This window comes from Perca flavescens, chromosome 23 (genome assembly GCF_004354835.1).
Source record: "Perca flavescens isolate YP-PL-M2 chromosome 23, PFLA_1.0, whole genome shotgun sequence".
NCBI classification, from domain to species: Eukaryota; Metazoa; Chordata; class Actinopteri; order Perciformes; family Percidae; genus Perca; species Perca flavescens.
In genome coordinates this window covers 15,202,194-15,222,095 of record NC_041353.1, presented here as the reverse complement: position 1 = coordinate 15,222,095, position 19,902 = coordinate 15,202,194, and the positions used below count along the sequence as shown (strand labels likewise).

The window sequence follows — 19,902 nt, the reverse complement described above, 5'->3', positions numbered from 1 at the left end:
ACTGCCAGCCTGTGTGTGTGTGTTGGTGTGTGAGAATCAGCAGCAGCAGGCCCACCCAAGCGGGCCGCACTGGGCCAGAGAGGACTCACTCTCCGTACGTCAGATCTACAGGGACCTGCTCCAAGCAGATGTTCGCAACCCCCCCAGAGTTTGTTTGTGAGCACTTCCGTACAGTATTTCTGTAATGCATACTCTTTGTGCGCGTGTGTTTGCGTTTCCCTTAATCACGCGCCTGCACATGCAACGGCATTGCGATCCACTTTGTGATTTCTGCCACTTCAAGCACCCTCTCCTTCATCGCTCTGTGACCGAACACCTGCTGTACAGCCATCTTTTAATGAGCGATCCACCTGAGAGAGGAGGGTCTGAGGAGCAGGAGGGGGAGAAGGATTTCATGGGTCTTTATGTTTTTTGCCACCTGTGCCACCTGTGCCGTGTAAAGGGATGCAAAGCGCAATCTGCGGAGGCGCAAGTTTGGCTCTGATTAGCATTGCAGTCGCACCGCAGACACAAAACAATAAGTGATTTATTAGCAAGACAAGGCGCACATTCCCATCATGCCCCCCCCCATGCCGCACACACAGGAGACTGTCCTCACAGCGCACAAGAGCGGTCTATTTACCATTTTCCATACCGAGTTTGAAACAAAAAACAAATGGGTGTCCTCCATAGCATGCTACCTAGGAGAGAGTAGCCACTCTTTCCATTATTCTCTCTCATCTCTGCTCTCCTCTCGTTATTTTCACTTCTCACTCCTTAATGTTACTTTGAGGGTGTGTGTCTGGCTATGTGTGTATGTATATAGAGTGTGGGGTGCTCCGTCTGAGCAGCGAGGAGGTGATTTGTAGCAGGGGCCTCTAATACAATGCTCACTTCAAAAGCTCCCTCAGTATGCTGCACACTCTTGCGCTCGCCTGCACTCTGGGCCCAAATCAGCGGGTGTGTTCCTGCTTTGCGCGGCATTAACCTAACATTTCCCTCATCCTCCTCATACATTATGTCCTTTGAATTTGTGTACCTAATTAGACCTTTGGGTTTGCTCAAGCGGCTTGTCTAATTTATTTGGCATGCATTCACCAAGGTACATGCACTTTTTGTCCCCTCTTGTCAAATAAAATGTTGGGCGGCTGCTTTGATAAATGAGGTGGGTTTTATGTGTGTTGGGTTTTATTTGTGTTCTTCCAGGCTGAGGGATAAGATTATTCCATGAGATGAGATGAAGACAGTTTTGTTTTGCCTATACCTGTAGCAAAAATCAGCCTGCTCTTCCTTTTGAAATTTCTGTTTTAACTCTACGTAGCACAAAATGAAAACAAGTTTTCTCCTGAAGCAGCAGACATGCTACAGTTTCTACAATTCATCACATCTTTTTTCTGAGTTTTACTCGTAATTTCTTTGACAGTGAAAAGACTTCAGACTGACACATCCATTAAATGTACCCCCAATACACTGAAGGCTGATCAAATAGGCTGACTTTATTTGTACATACACCATTAAAAGCCTCAGTGGAGATGTTTTCTCTCTTACGGTAGGAAGAGGGAGGAGGGGGGGTGGCGGCTTTGCGTCCCGCTTGTGCAATTTCTACAAACAGTCACAATCAATTAGCTAACCGGATCGGGCTAAAGCACCGTTTATTTCCAGATGAGGATTTAACCGTACATGAGAGGGGAAATGTTATGAATTGTGAAATATTGATGGTGTTTGTGTAAATGCCTTTGCTTACGTCTCTTTTAAACTGGTTATAAATTCTAATGCTGGGCCTGTGGACTCCTGCAGCTTCGGTTTGTTAGCATTTAATGCAGAAGGGCGGGGAAGCGATGGGCAAATAAGCAAAGGCCTGCAGAGATTGCTAAATCGAGCTCTGAAGTGCAAATGAGCTTCTTCCTCTCTTGGTTTTAGACAGTTTTTTTTATAACACACTGACATTAAAACATGGGACATGGGAAACATGTTTATTTCAACTAATATTAGCATCCGTGTCAGAGCCACAGTATGGCCAACAAAAAGATGTCTCCCTATAAAGCTGAGGTGCTTAATTAGATTATATCTCAGTTGTGCTAATTCCATGTTGTGCCATTAGTGCTGTATAATATCACAGGGCGCCATAGCTCACTAATGACTTCCATCTGGACTTTGTTGTTTGCGTTTTCAAAAGTCAGACAACTGTGTGACGAGACAACTATAAAAGGATATGTATTACTCCCAAATGACGAAGACACAGCGCAACGTTTGAATTAACAGCCTGCCGGTGTTTATATTTGGGCAAAACTATGTTGGAACCTTTCACCTTCTAAAAGCCACTGGCACAGCTTGACCGTCTTTTTCCTCTCTGCTGGCACAGCTTGAGTCGAGGCCTGATTAAAAAGCACAGACGTTGGCTGGGTCTTCCTGGGAGGTAAGAGCTAGCTAGGAGCCTGGCCGGGGACCTCGGGGAAATAAAGATCTGGATCGGGCCGATTTGAGTAGATAGTGCGGTAATTACAGGCATCCCAGATCTCATCAGTAGATATAGCAGGCCCAGAGCTTATGGGAGTGTGATAAAGATAGAGTCCTGTGTATTGGCAGGCAAGCGTGGTGGATGATGTAGTGAGTGGGGAGTCGTTCTGTCAAATCCACAAAATCACATCAAATAGTAAGTCACTAACTGCAGGACAACCCCTATAATGCTCCCAAAATCAATGTATGCCATTTGAAATAGTGTTGGTTGTTCTACATACATTACTAATCAGCTATTTTGCTGCACTTTACTGTAGCTGAGCCAGTTGGAAAAATAAAAAAAATACTACGTTTTATTCAGTTTAACAGCCTCGCCTTTACTCTTTTCCTCTCTCTTTATTTGCAACTGTCTCCACCGTTCCTCCCTCTCTCTGTGCTTCTTAAAGTTAATTTATATAGGAAATCTGATGAAAATTATAAGGGAGAGGATGATTATTGAAGGAGAGTAATTTCACCCACTCCGGTGATAGACACTAATAGGACTCCATTGTTGTTAGCATTTAGCCTGTCCTGATTGCCTTGTTTTTCATGGCTGCATCTTGAGGTGGGTCTGCATCCTGCCAAACCTCCAGCCCTCCATCCCTCCTCCTGGGTGACATTTCAGACGGGGCCCTGAGGGCATTCGGAGGGGAGGCATCGAACAAGGTAATTGCGGCGAGGTTTCCCCTCACTAAATTAACCTCTGCTCGGAAATTTATTGGCCAGCCGCTCTCTGGAATTATTTAAACTTGCCCTTATTTCTGTGTTGAGCAGAGAGACACTGTGGCTTTGTGGGGTTTGTTTATATATTTATATATATATATATATATATATATATATATATATATATATATATATATATATATATATATATATATATATATATATATATATATAAAAAACTATTTCTTGTCTATTCTTCTCTTTACTCAGAGGTTTGACTATGTAGATATGTAGGATGTTTTAGGGAAAAGACAGGAGCCTGTAATTCATTACAGACTTTTGGAACATTTTTAACTGCTCACCTGTGGAAATATACATGAGGTTGCGTAGTCTTGACGGCTGGGTGAAGTCAGTGCACTCCCAAGGGTCAAAACCAGGGCAGAAAACAGTACTTACACTGTCGCTAATGTATGCTGCTTGGGAAGAAAGCCGAAGGAATTTGTCTTCTTTTTTTTGCCATTTCCCTTGGCTGCCTTGTCCCTCCCATTTTGTCCATTTGAACCTGACTTATGACTTCAGTTTAATAGTTGTAATAATACAGCTTATTATGGCCATGACATTATACATTCTACCATTTCCCTCCATTGCTCTCAGAATAGCATGGCAGAATAGCAGATTTTTTTTTTGAGGGGATCAAGCAAGCTCTAGGTACAAGGTATGCTGTTCCACCTGGACAGAGGTTTTGGCAGTATTGACTTTCTGTCAAAAACACAACTGGCACATTTGTTATATTTTCATAACTATCATTACTGCACACCTCAAGAGTCGGACCTCACACATGCAGCCTATACGGTCTGAATGGGTGCCTTTTATGGCATAATAGAGCAACTGTGTGTGGAAATCAAATGTGCACAGTATTAATATTTAAGTGGAATATTAAGGCATGTCAAACCATAAGGAACCATGAACCTAACCTTCTCTAAACTTTCCTGACCATTGTTTTAGATAGGGTAGAGCTAAATTGATATGCTGGAAACCTTTTTGCGGTCGCCTCGTGTCCCTTATTTGGCATATTAAATTATCCTGTGTTCAGTTACAGGGGCTTGACTAATGTGAAAGTGTCTCTTTCGCTGGTTGTGTAACTGAAATATGTCGACCGGTTCTGAATAAACATCAATCTCTGCGCCTGTGCCTCTTGATGAAATGATTGGCCAAATCGTAAAGCGGAGACAGCTGGTGGGGTAATGTCAGCTCGGCCGGGACGGACAGTCAGCGCATCATGATTTACATTGCATCTGGCATTTTGGCCAACCGACGGAGGAGAGTATCAGTCAGATTTATTTGACTTTTCTTTCCTCTCTTCCTCCTCTCCTCAGCTCTTTTTCTCAGCTTGCTGACAGGCCCTCAAGTCATTCTAGTGTGTCTACACATGTAAAAAGCTCCTTTAAGGAGGGAGTTAGGAGGTTACGCTCTTCCCTTTCCCCCCACCATCTCTCATTCTTTCTGTTTCTGTCTCTCATTGGAGCGCTGCCAATTTACCGGCACAGTCCTTGACGAGGAGTGCAGATAGGAGACAGGAGACAGGCAGAGACAGACGCTCACTCCTCTGACCAAGGCGAGTTTGTTGTCTGTATACCCTGCATAACCGTTTGCACATTTCTCTTCCCATTGCTCTATGTTGCATTCACCCTGCGAGCACCTCATGGCCCTCATCCCATCATCCCTTACCGCACCAATTTGTGAATCAGCTTATGATAATGGCCCGATCATAACGGAGCAGGCCCCCATTGAAATGAGATCGGCTGCGACAGTGCTGACCTTTCGGCGGAGGCAGGAGTGGTAAAGCGCCCACATCGTAACGAGGTCTGTTGAGTAAGCAACTTGCAAGGCAAGGTTACTGTCCCTGGTAAAATGTATGAGAGAAATAAGCGAGTGAGAAAGAGAGAGAGAGAGAGTGAGTGTGTGTGTGTGTGTGTGTGTGTGTGTGTGTGTGTGTGTGTGTGTGTGTGTATGCGTTTGAGTGAGAGACAATGTCCTGATTGTGATTTCGCAAGTCGATTAACTTCTGTACGTGCCGTGTGTGTGTCTTGTGGATGTTCTGCTGATGCGGATGGTTTTAACAGCGTGCAGGACACTGGCGGGCGGGGCGGGTTGATGCAGATGATCTTTACGCATCAGATGGAGAGGCATCAATCTCAGGTGAATGGCCCTGCTCCTTTCACTGAAATCCCCCCCTTTATCAACAGGGGTAAGAAGGGTAGAAGTGGTGTACACTCAGCACAGCATACACCGATGTGCGGGTTAGTCGTGCAGAGACCATACATTTTAACATTTGCCACGGTGTGTTTGTGTACGTGTCCATGTGTGCCGTTGCAAAAGAGAAATTTTCCTCATATCTTTCTTGATTTGATTGAGACAACACACACATTCACACTATCCCAGCGGTTTCCTCAGATCTGTTGGCCCTCCATAAATACAGCTTCCTTTAGCCTTGCTGACAGGACCTGTAATGGAGTTTGCATCACCAGTCTGACTGACTGGCCAATGGATTGCCCACTTGACTGACTGTTTCACCTAGCCGGAGGAGCATGAAGCAGCCAGATCACTTTTACCTGGAGCCTGACAACAGCTGCAGATGACTGTGTTTATGGTGTGTTTGTGTTTTTTTTTTTTTTTCTTCTGTATCTTTATGTGCTGTATGCGTAGGTGTGTATGCGCATCTCTCTGCTTTTTGCGAACGTCTGCCTGTACGGTGACACAAAAAGAGGTGAGGGGTGCGCACGATCAATCTTCATTTGGTAATTTATGAAGGCGTCCGCTTGTCAGGTATCCAGCGGCGTCTGGTACAACTCATTCTGCTGTGCTGGAGGGGGGAACCCCGGGGTATCTGCGCCTCCTGTCACCTCCCCTCCCTCCTCATCGCCCTCTCGTACAGTGCCTGCTGCCGTCAGCAGCCCAGAGGCATAGCAGAGAGAGAGAGACGGAAGACGAAGTGAGAGAGGAAGCCAGCCGGGATTAACCCTGTGGCCACCCACGGCAGGTGCTGAGGCAGCCACGCGTCCAGCCTCATTAAGGAAAGGGAGAGAGGGCAGCGTGGCAACAAACACAAGTGGGAAGCCGGAAATGTACATACTATACCTACTGAACACAAACCCACACGCGTCTATTAAACCGTGCCTCAGAGACTGGCACTTATGTAGGTAACATTGACACTTTCTGTCCATTTTTGTCCCCTTATTTCTTGACCCATCTCCTATTCCTGCTCGCCCTCGTATTCCCCTCTCCCTATTATTTAACTACTTGTACTACTTTCTCTCCAGGATTTATTGCATTATGTCCTCACCCCCCGTGGCTCCAACTCTCCCCGGCTCTCTTTTCTCCCCCGACTGGGCCCATAGGTTGGGTTGGCTCGGTCTGGCAGGCAACGGTGTTAGGCCATGGGCACCTGGGCACGATAATTGTTGACACTTGGGGTCCTGGGGAAACAGGGGGAAATGTCAACCGGTAATTTGGCCTGCAACACAGGAAGCACAGCACTCGGACCAGGGTGAATAGGCAACAATTAGACCACCTAATCAGCCTGAACGCCTGGGACTTTGTGTCGATGTGTTTGTGTGTGTGTGTTTCTGAATGTACATTTTTGTGCACGTACACCCAATGTAAACTGCATTGAGTTTGTCTAAATGTTGACTCTCTAGTTATGAATCATTTTAATCTTATTGTGGTCTAAGTCCTGTTTTTTGCGGGCAGAGCACGTCTTTCCTCAAGTTCACCCTTTGATGGAAAGTAGTTACTAAGTGCAGTACTGCAAGAATCTTAGAACACAGTTCAGTCTATTACGAGCAATTTCAACATTAGTCTTTTTACATCAGCGCTATTTAACTGGAGCTTGTTAATAGGGTTGCAGAACTGCCCTCAATCATTAATCATGTAAAAATATAGGAATCGGAAGAAGAAAAAACCCACTTTGATCCTGATGCATTACGGAGTGCTTGCGATTCTTCCTATTTGCTCATCTCCCAACCCGTTTCTTTGCCATTCATTTTATCAGTTGATTAAAGATTGAAATTTGCTTTTAAGGAAATGTTTCTGAAATTAGTGTGGTCAGGACAGGGGTTGTGGTGGTCTCCTGGTATCTTTTTTCCCATCTAATTTCTGTGGATGGTCCGTTTGTGTGACGACATTTCGTGTGGTGAATTATTCAACGCACTAAGCAGCACTTTGGGCCAGTTTCCCCCAGTCGGCATCTTTGATTGGGAAAACGGGGGCTGATTTGTGAACGATAGCCCCAGGGCTGCTGGCCTAAGGCGAGCTTAGAGGGGGGCACTGGCCTCGGAGCCCATTCCTGGCCCCAGGGAGGGAAGGTCCGGCCACGGCCGCCGGGCCTTCCGGTCTCCAAAAAAACAAAAAAAAGAAGAGTCCTTGCCTGTCCGCACCTATCAGCCCTGCCTCTGGACATGAGGTGTGATGCAGTAGCGGATCCACAGAGAGTATCAGACGGATGAGGCGCTTTCTGAGCTGCGTCTCTCCCCTCAGCCTGAGCCTCCGTCTCCCGCGGCTGCCTGGGCAATTTGTCGGTCGACCTGCCAGGAGCAGAATGCAAATCCTCACCGGAGGAGGATGCAGAAGGGCCTCAGTGCCTGCCAGTGCTGTGTGTGTGTGTGTGTGTGTGTGTGTGTGTGTGTGTGTGTGTGTGTGTGTGTGTGTGTGTGTGTGTGTGTGTGTGTGTGTGTGTGTGTGTGTGTGTGTGTGTGCGTGTGCGTGTGCGTGTGTGTGTTTGTTACCCAGCAGTCTTTTCTATAACAGCCTAACAGGATAACTGTCATGAAGACCTCAGTGTATCATTGTGTGTGTGTGTGTGTGTGTGTGTGTGTGTGTGTGTGTGTGTGTGTGTGTGTGTGTAATGTATCATCTGGCTGCTTTAGTAGCACAGTCCCCCCAACCCCCCCCCGTCTCTGTGCTAAGACACGACTCTCCTTCACTGCTCATCAACCCACCACTCCTAATTTATAGATGGGCATAAAATCTCTGTATTTTCGCTCACCCTGCCCACCTTCCGCCTACCCCTGCATAGCACCAGCATGACAAAATAGGACACATGCTGTTAACCATGTTAAAGTTCTCTTTTTTTTTTTTTAAATCCTTTTCTTTCCATTTCCCCTGCTCCCTTGTTTCAACCGTGTCTCTCTCTCCCCCCCGTAGACAATAGGGCTACACATACGTCCTCTCTTCTTGTAAATGATGACTAGGTACTCATCTGGCGAATCGACTGACCCACACCACCTGGGTCAAACTGTGGTTTTGACATGTCAGAGTTACAGACCGACAGACAGAATCGGCACGCAGAGAAAGATAAATGAGTGAAATGCCAAGACAAGCAACACGGTGTTCTCCAGACGGCACGGAGTTCAGAGAAGTTTTCAAGGACAACTCCATACACAAGATGAAAGTGATCTTCTGGGCTCTCATCTCATCTTCACTGCTCATATCCAAATACCACCTGGCTCATTCTGTGCTGTCAGCACTTTTTATCTAAAAAATTAATACTTTTCTTTTTTTTTTTTTTTTTCTGGTCAGATAGGGGTACTTTATTCATTGCGGTTTGCCCGGAGTCCTCCGCATCTTTGGAATGTGAAAGATTTGAAGGAACGGATAAAAGGCACTTTTCTAATCAACATTTCTTTTTTCCTTAAGCGCTTCTTTCTTTTTAAAAGCTGTTTTTCATTATTTATAAGTGTTCTGAAGGTGCTACCGAGCTGATTTCTTTCACGAGGCCTGATATGAGGCCGATGGAGCTTGCAGAATTGATTAGATAAGCTTGGAAATTACAATGTCGAGCACGCAGTGCTCTGAAATGTGCTCTAAAATACACCCAATGCGAATATTAATACCCAGGGCTTATAACCACATATTTGAATGCACGGTGGAAGTTGATCTATGAAGTTTCATGAACTGTCCAGTATGCATTGGCATATATTACTGATCAAATAAATATCAACCTCCTCCCTGAACGTCATGGATTGATAGTGACGGGTGGGTAATCGCAATTTCATCATTAGCAGTCGAACATTCATAGCTAATCTCTGTTTTACTGAATAATTCTTTAAGATGTTAATCAAACATACGAAAGCATATTTGAAATATTTAACCAAACGATATTAATGAAGATCAAAGGGTAGGCTGTTTTTAGCGGATGTTATGCGAAAGGCCTGGGTAATAGCTGGGTCCATAGGAGCACATGAAACACTTTGTCTTCTGCTAAATATTTCATGCTCAGTACCTGTTGTATGGTGCTTAATGAGCTATGGGGCAAAAAAGGTGATTTATCATGCAAAGTTTTCAAAGGAAATGCAAATCCACACACACACACACACACACACACACACACACACACACACACACACACACACACACACACAGGAACACACAGTCCTTGCAATTTTCTAACGCACGTTTTTCCTCAAGTAGCGTAGCCATAGCCGTGCCATATTTTCCGGGGTGAATATTTTAGCCCTGAAGAAAAGCAAACTCAAGTGAGAGCAAGAATCAGGGGTCAATGGTGTGTCTTTAAAGAAACTTTGCCTCTCTTTGCCTCTCTACTCAGCTCTGTTCCTCCCCCGAATACTAATATCAGCAGGGAAAACGAGAGAGGGAGAGATGACAGAAACATTGTGGACGTATGTGTCAGGGAGAGGGGTCGGCTCTGGGCAGACGCATGTTAATGCGCGCCCATTAACGAAATGTATCCTACTTGCTGTCGACTCCTTTCAGCAGCAGCAGCGCCCAAAGTGTAAATGCTTTTTTTTTTTCTCTCTCTCTTTTTGTTTGAATGATATATATTGAGGGAATGATATAAGTACAAAGAAGAAAATGAATTGGATGATTGAAAACCAATTGAAAGAGGGTAGTTGTCTGTGTTGTTGAGTAGGGCTGGTTGTCGTCGCTGGGAGAGGAAGTATTCAGAGTAAAAGCAATACCACAAGTACAATGCCTGCATTAAAAACATTAAGTACATGTGTCAAAGTGTCAAAAGTTGAAGTATTCATTATGCAGAATGGCCCCTGTCAGTGCTATTGTAAGCTACATTATAATAACGTATCGATAGAAATGTAATTATTATAACGGATGCATTAATGTTACACCTGGTGAAGGTGGAGCTAATTTGAACTATCTCACATACTGTAATTTAATCTAAAACTATGAATCTTATTTTAGAAACTGATACAGTGGTTGTTGCCTTTATTTCTACTGTATGGGAACTGCAGCTAAATTTAGTGGTGTGAAGAGTACAATATTCTCTCTGAAATGTAGTGGAGGGAAAGTAGGAGTAGCATTAAATGGAAATAATCAGGTAGAATACGAGTTATCTTGAGAGAGAATGTACTTAGTTGAAATCTTTAGATACTAATGCCGATACAATACCAACCCAAAAATACGTGCGATTTTGTTGATACCTAACAATATTTTTTTTCCCCCATTAACCAAAAGAAGACAAATGTTAAATGTTGTCTAACCACAATCGGCTGTACAAGAATTGAACTACTGTAAAATAGTCTAAAAATGGCAAAATTATGATTCAGATCAGAAAATGACTGACCGAAGAATAAGTGAAGAAGAGTATGAATCTGAGCAAGCATTCATTCAGCATGCCAACTTTTGCTAGTTGTTTTTTTACTACAGTGCTTCAGAACCAAAAACGCATTGAGGTTCGATGCCCAGTGTGTATGTATGTATGTCCAAGACAGACAGAGACGGTATGTGTAAGAGACTGTGTGTGTGTGTGTGTTTGGGGGGGGCGGGGGAGAAAGAAGAGACGTAGTAGGTGTAGGTGAGAGAGAGAGAGAGAGAGAGAGAGACGATGGAGTGAAACCCATGGATCCTTTTCCAGTGCTGCGGAGCACCGGGGCCAGGAGAAGGGCAGGGCAACAGTGAGAGAATGACAATCGTCAGGTGATTCGAAAGACTTGGAGGCTAGGTAGACCTACAAAATGAATAACGGCGCACCCCAAACTGTGCCATAAGGCTCAATGGTTTGTGATTTGCAAGTTGATAAGACAAGAAGATTAATAATGCTGCATGATAATGGCTGGCTGAAGCTCAGCTGGGGAGATGGTAATGATGGGATATTGCTGTAGGAGCAGTTCACTGAGCCACAGTGGAGTGAGGGAAAGACGGGAAAGAGGGAGAGAGAGACAGACTAACAGAGAGAGACTGATGGAGAATAGGGGAGAGAGAGGAAAGCTGCAGCTGTATGGGAAAGAGAAAAAAAAAGCGCTCATCCCAATTGGCCCTCAGGATATGAGAGTTTGAAAAATGAGAATGCAGTTATCATTTTAATTAGATATAACATTTTTTTTTTAAATACATATAGTGTATATATTTAATTTTGCTGAAATAAGGACTTCAAAGAACATACGTATTTTGAAGCGCTCTGTGCCATCTTAATTCCTAAATGACAGTTTTCGTTAATTTGCTCTTTCTTTTTTTTTTGTCTGCCAGGTGGGGTATTGCAGGAGGTGCTCTTGGCTCGTGATGAGCAGGTAAATCATCTGCAACACCTACACCATCACACAATCGCACAATCACACATTCACACGCGCCTGTAGGTAGTTTTTTATCCCAATTGTATGTTTTTCAAATGTTTTTTTATCACTAGTACACACATGTATCTCTTATCTAGGAGTGGCCTCCAGTGAGAAGTATTTTAACATATTTTTGTCCTCATGTATCATCGCAGAGGAAACGTCAGATTGCAAAGAAACAGCGTGTTTTATTGTCCTTCATCAACACAAACGTCCAATTTCCCTCCCGAGTCTAATCTCCCGTGGAATTTCTACTTTTTTTTTTTAATGATCTCGTTTGATTCTGACAAGCTGTTAAACAACGCTGTGATCCGTTTCTGCTGTTTCCCCCGCTGCACCTTCAGTACTGTTGACTTGTGTGTTTACACCTCAGACAAACATTTTGTCAGATCTCGATTCATCTTAATTGCACCACTTTGTCAGCGCCCGTTGATGATCTTTTACTGTACCTTCACTCAGTGTTTCACCACGGTCTCTTTGTTTTAGACTGCTGCTAGCGACTTAGATACCGATCAAACCGCTTTTCATCCCGTGATTACACAATCACTTTTGAAGCCGAGCCAGTTCTTCGAGAGGAGCAAAAGGACTTGAGGGTTGTTTTTGCATATCCCAAAAAATGTTTTTATTGTTTACTCATGCTTCAGACCTAAACAAACTTCCTTGTGCGAATGCTCCGATGCAAAACACAGGATCTGTGTTCAGCCAAGCCCTCTGAGATCACTAAAAACAATACCTCAACTTGACAATATTTGGAAGAAACATGGGCGTCGCACTGCCCAGTGAGTGGTTTTAATCTAAAGGCATGCTGGGTAATTATTCAGAAAGGTTTTTGAACCTAGGAGAAGCTCATTTGAATAGGTTACAGTCAGATGGTTGAACATCGTTGATAGAATGGCATTTGAGTAGTTTGAGGTCAGCGCGGCGCCAAACGATCCCCAAATGTCTGTTAATGAGTCAATAATGGTCATTAAGACCTAATTAACACGGCAGAGTGGGGATTGGGGAAAATGTAACTGGAGCAATACCGCCACTGTTTCTCCTAATGCTTGTGAAAATAAGAGATTACACTATCCAGCCAAGTGTAAGAGGCCTATTTGGGAAAGTAATCACGCTAACGAGTGACAAGTTAATTATGTGACAAGTTGTGTTCGGAAGATCAACTTGGCTAACAGATGTTGTTATTGATAGCAGTCCCCAAGAATAGCCGTGGCAGCTAATTTGCTCATTACACAGAATGTTAACAGCAGTATTTAAATTATACAGTATATGACGCTGTGGTGTTTGTCACTACACCACAGATGGCAATTCAATAATTTATTGATTTATTGATTGCAAGGAGAGTGAAATTCTGCCTCTCATTTCCATTTAGGCGCCTGAGAGGATTCTTTTATTACCATTTCTACACCTTTCTTTAACAACTTGATTGGCTGTCAATCACCGAAAGACAATGTGGGGAAAGAAATGTGTAAGAGAGGAAAAAGGAAAAACAAACTCCAACCAAAATGTCAAAGTGCGCCTTTAAGATCTTGCCTACAGTAGATTGATAAAATCATAAAGTCTGTTTTTATCTATATCTCCACTTAGATAAGTTTGAATTAGATAACAATACATAATTAGTATTCAATAAGTTTCACAAGTCTCTCTCTTTCTCCTTTCCTTTCCTTCCCTCTCTCTGTATGTATGATGCATGTGTTGGATGCCCCTGGCGCTACTGATCGCACTGACAGACGGGCTGTTTGTCCAAAGTGGGATTGACACTCAGTCAGGGCCCCCACCGGTCACCTCCTATCATCGACATGACACAAAGTGGAATGAGCCACATTAGCGACACGCAGCCGCACACGCGCAGCGCCCCTGCAGTTTACCCCCATTAAACGCCCATGATAATGTTCTCAACGCCTGTGGCCGCCTTATAACCCCCCACACACACACACACACACACACACACACACACACCCCGCCCCGTATCGCAGCTTCCTGGATATCGGCGCGGTAAGCAGTGATAACTGATGATGAGGACAGCGACGTGACAATGTCAATAACCATAATCATCCTTGGGCAGGAAATAATGAAGCGTATGTGCCATGTCAGCCCTACATGCCTTCAATATCCTCTAATAAAATGAAGTGGAAAAAAATGTTATCCTAGGGAGAGAGAAAAAAAACAATCAATAAAGCCATCTAATGATAAATATGAAATTGCCATGTGGAGTGAATATTATTTTCCCTCTCTGAGGATGCTGGGCAGATTATTAGGATGAAGGGGAGAAGCCTATTTGTATGTAAATGGGAGATTGATTGTATTTATTTGCTGGCAGTGGGGCTTCGAACAGCTCGTCTTTGAGACGCACGTGCGCGCGCGCACACACACACACACACACACACACAAACACACAAAGAAGAGTGACAGACATCCGTAGAGAGTCCGGGCATCAGACAGCTGTTTTTCTGTCTGTTCTGCGTCCAGGTCCTTATGACAGAGGAAAGAAATAATACAGAAAAAGACAGAGGGAGAGAGAGATCAGTCTTCTAGCTGCCAGCTCCAGCAGGGCTCACCTCTCCAGAATATTCTAATTACCAGCCCTCCTCTTTACAGATGTCATGTCAATGAGAGAGGGAGAAAAAAGAAAAAAGAAAAGGAGAAAGAGAACTTGAAGCAGGGAGGACCAATTCTGTAATTTCTTAATCACTTTTTAGGCAACCTTTGCATGTGCCGTGGTTAATGCCACAAATTGAATGTTTCTTTGGTTTCTCTCTAAATAGACTATCATGCCGTTGCGGCGGTGCTTAGTGAAATCTATTATTGTCATTTGCATATGGGCCTTTTTAGTGGCAGGATCCTACAGACGGGCGAAGAACAAAGAGCTCATGAGGGAGAAAATAGGACAGAAATGATCCGGCGCTGCCTTCAACGTGTGACGTCAGGTCCCTAATGAAATCTTTTCACTGAGACCATAGCAAATGGTGGAATCTATATCTGACACTTAATGGTTTGCATAGAAATTAGAGACAGAGAGCGAGCGAAGGACCCCCTTTCGCTTGATGTCCCCTGATTAATTTACAGCACTTTTGTTACATCGGCATCGTCCAAAATAAATTAACCACACTGGAGATATCAGAAGCTGGGGGTGGGGGGGATGCAATTTATTAGAGAGAAAAAAGTTGAGATGAGATTAAGTAAAACACCTAATTGGCACAAAAAGTCACCAAGCACAAGCGCAGTTCACCATTGTTGGAGAGAAGCGTGTATGTGTTTGGAAGGGGGGGGTGTAAGAGGGAGAAATAAAGAGCTGGCCACTTGATTTCCTATGAAAATTAATCGGCTATCAAACAATCTTGGTCTGCTGAGGATGATTATACGGCAGGGCAGCGACAGAGGAGGCAGGGGGAGAAAGTGAGAGTAAGAGGGAGAGGGGGGAGAGAATGCCCTTTGTGTAGGTGAAATGCGTCGGGGACTGTCATCGTAATATACCTCAGTGAAATGAAGGTTAATTCTGATGTACAGCCTGCATGGCCGTCATTATCGGCGAATCATGAAAATAAATTAAGCCACTGAAATAGATACTCCTCTGGTACGCGGCAGGGATCTCCTGAAGGATGGACGGCTGAACTTTACAGATTATTATTGGGAAATAGTGCCGAATTCAATTAATGCACCTAAAAGACACCTTTATAGAGGGCAGCCATAATTTAAATGACAGCAGGGTGTAATTTTGCTTGTTATAAGTCAAATTTGCAGAGTTTCATGTTTCATGCATTTTTCTCCTTCCCCCAACCCGTTTTATCCCTCTTTCCGCCCCCCCCCCCCCCCCCTTTTTTTTTTCTTCTGTTTGCCGTGGATCTTCTCGTCCTTCCTGTAAAGGTTTATGCTGCTGCTGTACAGCTGAAATCAGATTTAAACAAGAAATAATAAATAAATAAAAAAATCCACTGGATTTACAGTATTGCAACCGCTTTTCATCTCCTCCCCGAGTCTGAAAGTATATTTACAGTAATCCTCTGCGGCAGATCGGGCATCACCTGTCCGCTTCTCCACCTCATGGTGCAGGACCCCCGTGCAGACGAACCCTGCCAAGCATACAGATGCCAGAGCCTTTATGCAGATCGGCCCCACCTTGAAAACTGAACGAGAGACGAATGAACTGGGTAAATGGTTGACCTTTCACCTGCGCACAACGGAGAGAGAAAGCCAGCGGCTTAATCCAGGCAGGTGTCTGACAAGCAGGCGAACACAGTCAGGGCCATATCGCTCTGACCCTTGCTTAGACCTCCCTTATCTATTAATCTACACCTCTCTGTAACAGGGGGGTTGAATTAACACCTCAACGGGGCACGGGGCTTCTGATTAACACACACCACCCAACCGAGCCGCTGCCTGCCTGCCTGCCTAAATAAAAGACCAGGAGAGAGAAGGGAAATCTGATGCTCACATATGCAAACATTCATGCACATCTGAAGTCACATTCACAAACTGTAATTTTTGCTCGTACACACATACACCCACATCTTTCTCTGTATTTCTATAACACACACACACACACACACACACACTTTTTACAGCATGATCACCACATGCAAGGTTTAACATGGCCGTTCTACGTTTTTTTTTATGGCAGTTTTCGGAACAACTAGGAAAATGATGTGCGCCCAGAAATGAAATATTAGAAAGAAATGTTCCAGTCTGCTGAGTTCTGCCTTTGAGCAGCTCAGCAGATCTGTTGTTTAATTTGACATAAATAGTTTCCCCCATCTAAACAGAGGCCATGTTAAATATTTATGTGCCTGTTTTTTATTTTATTTTATTTTATGGAAGATTTGTGCGATGCAAAATAGAAACTGAACTAGTTGCGTCTTTATGGCGCATGAAATATATGAATGGATTAAGGAGCAAGCTGGCAAGAAGGCTGTATATTGAATATTGCGTCGTAAAAAGCAGAAGAGCGCTGCGTGAAAATAGGTGGATGAAAACCGTTCATATAAAAGTTGGAAGTTGTTAAAAGTATTAAAAAAAAAAGGCAAATCCCAGCATTGACTCATTTGATTCTCAAGCCATTGAGGAAAGCCAAATAAGAGAAATTGTATTTGAGGATAAAATGTAGTAATTTAGACTGTTAAAACCATTGGTGTCATCTTTATTTAATCTCACGCATAGCGAGAAATCATATCCTCTCTTTTTTCCAAAGCCAAACACACACATATCTTCACTTCCTTCCTCTTCTTCCCACTGCTCTCTCTCCTTCTTTTTCCCCTCTCAATGTCCCCCCTTCTCAACTCCAACAGTTTAAAGAATCCTTCCACTGTCATTATTAGTATTGAACTCATTTCTAAATTCAGAAATTGGCTCAGGAAGATCATTCATTGCAGCAGATAGTAAAATCAATAGCTTTTGTGTCAGACGGCAGGGTCTGTCTCCGTCTCTGAGTGGGTTGGAGCTGTGTGTGTATGTGTCTGTGTGTGTGTGTGTGTGTCCACGTGTGTCCGCGCAGCATAGTACAGTACAGAGTGCAGACAAAAGGCGAGTGAAAACTGGGGGAGTGGGGCCACCTCTTGACGACATGGATACACAGTCACACATGCACACACGCACGTATTTTTCTGTACCTCCTCTAGCTGGCACACACTCGTATACATATATGTTAAATACACATGCCTATAAACACATGCATATATATGTATGTATATATATCTATATTTATATTATACATATATATATATATATATATATATATATATATATGTATAATATAAATATAGATATATAGATATTTAAATTAAATATAAACCTATACAGGTATTTACTTTATTTGTCCACATTTATTTCATGCACAGAAACATACATTTACGAGATATAAATATGCTCAAATTTACAGACATATACACACACATTCTTGATTTTATGCATCAACACACACTGAATACATTTATATATACACACACATACACACACTTTTTTTTTTTGCAGGCGGAGCCCAGTGACGGAACGAGGACAGCTTATTCCAATGAGAGTCAAATCAATCAAGTCCTTTTAATCACCACTCTGCTTTTATAGTGTGGCAGTAATGATGGAAGCCTATGTAGGGGCAATCCCCAAGACCCCCCCCACACACACACACACACACACACACATACACCCCCCCCACCCCCCATGCGGCTCAGTTTGGAGCCAATACACACTCTCGAAATCACTCTGATGATTTTCATTTCTCAATTACATTATCTTATTAACCAATCAATTGCTGGCCTTATCAATAATTAATGTCTCCCCAACTATTAGAATGTAGATTAGATTAAATGCCAGTCTCTTGTCTGCTCTCTTTGATACTTTTAACTGGGCCCTTCATGGCCAATGTGATTTCAGGAGAATACTCGACATATAAAATGATTTTAAAAGATGTATGCAGTAGTCCAGTATCGCTGTTTAGGAAAAAGATGACCAGTGGTATATTTTTCTGTATCAATTTGTTTCTCTTTGAAACTATAATAGTATATAATTGTCATTACAGTGCACTAGATGATAAATCAAAAATACTAATTTCAAAGCAAAATATAGTGCATAAATTGCCCCTTGAATTCTTGTTTTTCTTTGTACAAATCAGTACTGCTGTTAAGTTCATTATTTTACATGTTTCCAATGCAGTTTTTAAAAATGAAAACCCTATGTTATAAACTGCGGACAGATTTTTTTTTATCCCCTTTTTTGGGGGGGGGGGGGAATATAAGGATTTAAGACTCAGCACCAGATTAAACGACTGGTTAAGAGGGATATTTTTTGCAGTGCAGTGCCCAACTCTGGCATGCGCTGCTGCTCGTGCTGACTGCCAGACGAGTGCTCGGAGGGGTGTAAAGGAACGAGCTTATGGATCGATGTCTCACGCTGCTCAGCCCAGCTGTAGCTGTTGTTTCTCACACAGAGAGGCTTTGTCTGGGCTACGCAAAAAACAGCCGCTAACAACTGTTTACCGTTTGCCGCCTCAGGCCTGAACGGGGGCCTTGAACTCGTTACACCTTGCGGTAGCCGGCGGTAGCTCTCTCTTTGACGCTGCTACATATTAACCGCTCCGACAGAAGGGAAGGGGTCTGGGGGCAGGGGCGTTGGGAGCCGGTGCTATTGAAACATCAGGATATCTGACTTGTGTGCATTTACAGACGCACACAAATTCCTGTCGATCATGGACAACCCCACTAATTGTAGAGTGTGGTGTCATTTTTTTTCTCTCTCTCTCTTTCTCGGGCACATTTAAACACACACTCAGGGGTTCTTGACCCCAGACTGCAGGGCTGTGCAGCTGGTAATAATACCCAGGTTCACAGGTTACACACTTGCTCACGATGGATCATACTGCTTGCTATACAGAGGTAGTTCATGCTGATTTCCCTCTTTATTTTTCCTGATTTGCTTGGTGGTGTCTGAAGGTGTCAGAGGCTTTGTCGGGAGCCCGTACCCACTCGCGTCGAGGTAAGATGAGAAGAAAAAGATGTGGAAATAGTGAGCAAAAGAGAGTGAATCTCCCTCGTGTTCTTTCCCTCAAAGTCCCCTCTCCCTTTTTTTTTTTTTTTTTTTTTTTTTTTTTTTTTTTTTTTTTTTTTTTAGCCGGACTCGCAACATCTGTCAGCACTCAGACACCGGTGGCGAGGAGGAGAGAGCAGAGGGCCTGGTATGCAGCAGGCCCGGCCCAGGAATCAGTGGAGCCGCTCAGCTTGGAACGGCCGCCTTGTTTATTTGCCCTGACCTCGCGTTCGCTCCCGAGGTTACGGGACCTGCTTTAGTGAAAGGAGCCATTGTCCTGCAGGAAAAATCTGTTACAAATATTTACCATGAGGGGAATGCAAAGCCATGGCACGCAGCCAGCCAGACTCGAGCTGTAAAATTCACGACAGTGCATTTTTGAATTCGCCACCTCCATCCATCATTCCTTTTAACCGGGGTTCAAATTATATACCCCCACATTTTTGTTAATGAGATCACACTGTCACAGGTTATTATTCATTTAATAGCCTTAACTTCAGGATCCTATGATTTCCTGCAGCCCAAATTCATCCCATAACTTAACATTTTAACAGAGCTTACAGCATGTGTACAGGGACACAGTGTGGTTATACATTTAATGACTTTGGTTGGTCTGTGCATTAGCAAAATTATAATTCCCCTTAATTTTATATATTCTCAGCAAACGCGCACTAAT

At 43.6% G+C, this 19,902-nt stretch overlaps 1 long non-coding RNA gene across 1 annotated transcript in view; it reads left to right on the top strand.

Moving 5' to 3' along the window:
* Positions 1-19,902, top strand: part of LOC114549910 (uncharacterized) — a 190,935-nt gene that overhangs the window by 62,028 nt on the left and 109,005 nt on the right. Inside the window, exon 3 of the long non-coding RNA XR_003691616.1 lies at positions 11,638-11,678. This is a non-coding gene — a long non-coding RNA (uncharacterized LOC114549910). The remainder of the gene's footprint in view (positions 1-11,637; positions 11,679-19,902) is intronic.